The sequence below is a fragment of the Poecilia reticulata genome, linkage group LG14 (assembly GCF_000633615.1).
Source record: "Poecilia reticulata strain Guanapo linkage group LG14, Guppy_female_1.0+MT, whole genome shotgun sequence".
In the NCBI taxonomy this organism is placed as follows: domain Eukaryota; kingdom Metazoa; phylum Chordata; class Actinopteri; order Cyprinodontiformes; family Poeciliidae; genus Poecilia; species Poecilia reticulata.
In genome coordinates, this window is record NC_024344.1 from 13,595,688 (window position 1) to 13,597,452 (window position 1,765).

The window sequence follows — 1,765 nt, forward strand, 5'->3', positions numbered from 1 at the left end:
ATCATAGTTTAGAATATCACACTCTGGTTGTTTTTTGACATCATAGTTTAGAATTTCTCACTTTGGTTGTTTTTTCACATCACAGTTTAGTGTGTGTGACTTTTGTTGTTTTTTTGAAATCATAGTTTAGAATATCTCACTTTTGTTGTTTTTTGACATCATAGTTTAGTAGGTGTCACTTTTGTCGTTTTTTGAAATCATAGTTTAGTGTGTCACTTTGGTTCTTTTTTGACATCATGTTTTAGAATGTCTTACTTTGGTTGATTTTTGAAATAATAGTTTAGTGGGTGTCATTTTGGTTATTTTTTGACATCACAGTAGTGTGTGTCACTTTGGTTCTTTTTTGACATCATAGTTTAGTGGGTGTCACTTGTGTCGTTTTTTGAAATCATAGTTTAGTGTGTCACTTTGGTTCTTTTTTGACATCATGTTTTAGAATGTCTTACTTTGGTTGTTTTTGACATCACAGTTTAGTGCGTGTCACTTTGGTTCTTTTTTGACATAGTTTAGTGTGTGTCACCTTTGTTGTTTTTTGAAATCATAGTTTAGAATATCTCACTCTGGTTGTTTTTTCACATCATAGTTTAGAATGTCTCACTCTGGTTGTTTTTTCACATCATAGTTTAGAATGTCTCACTTTGGTTGTTTTTTGACATAGTTTAGTGTGTGTCAGATTTGTCGTTTTTTGAAATCATAGTTTAGTGTGTCACTTTGGTTCTTTTTTGACATCATGGTTTAGAATGTCTTAATTTGGTTGTTTTTTGACATCACAGTTTAGTGTGTGTCACTTTTGTTGTTTTTTGAAATCATAGTTTAGATTAGTGGTTCTTAACGTGGGCGGTACCGCCCCCCGGGGCGCTTTCAGAGGTCGGCAGGCGGCGCTGGCGGACATTCTTACAAAAGGGGGGCGCTGAGATGCCTTTGGGGCGCGTTTTGTCAAAGGTAATCTTTACACCTTAAATCCGCAACAATACCATTTTAGACTTTGAGCAACTTGGTAAAACTGTATTGTGTAACATTAAACCATGCTTGGCTGCAACTGTATCGATGGCAGCTCTTCTTCTATTCAGTTTTTGTAGGTTCTGTTAGCTTCTTGGCGCAGCTCCATTCTCCTGCTACTGGTCGCTAAAATCACGACACCCTCACTGTGTATCCCTCTGAAAAATGAACCCATTTAAATAAAGAAATCCCTCCATGGTTGATACCACGATAGAGAGCGTTCATTTTATAGTATTAACACCGGAGCTGTAAGTGGTCCGGTATGAAACAGGGGTGATAGAACTACACAGCACTTTTACATTTCAATAATCAGAATGCAGAAATTGTTTCCGTTGTTTTAAAAGGTTTATGTCAGTCTGCCTTTTCCCCATCAATACGTTTCCCGACCGCCCTTTACCTTAGGGGGTAAAAAAAAAAAAAAAAAAGGGCACATTGCGCAAAACTTTGAAACAGGAGAAGCCGGACATAAAACGGAGCAACGAACTAGATGTGAATTATGGCATAAAAACAGAGAATTTGACGCTGAACAGTGAAAAAATCAACACACGATGTGAAACACTTGACGATTAGGCAGCGCAGCAGGTGATGAGTGAAAATTATTTGTCTTATCAATGATCAAATAAATCTAGCAAGAGGAAAGAAACTAAAGTGGACATAGCAATAAACCAAGAGAGGATAATAATAATCAAAGGAAACTAAATGGAAATGAATGAAGAACAAAATGCAAGAATAAACTAAGAAACTAAAGTAAATACAGAGGAATAAA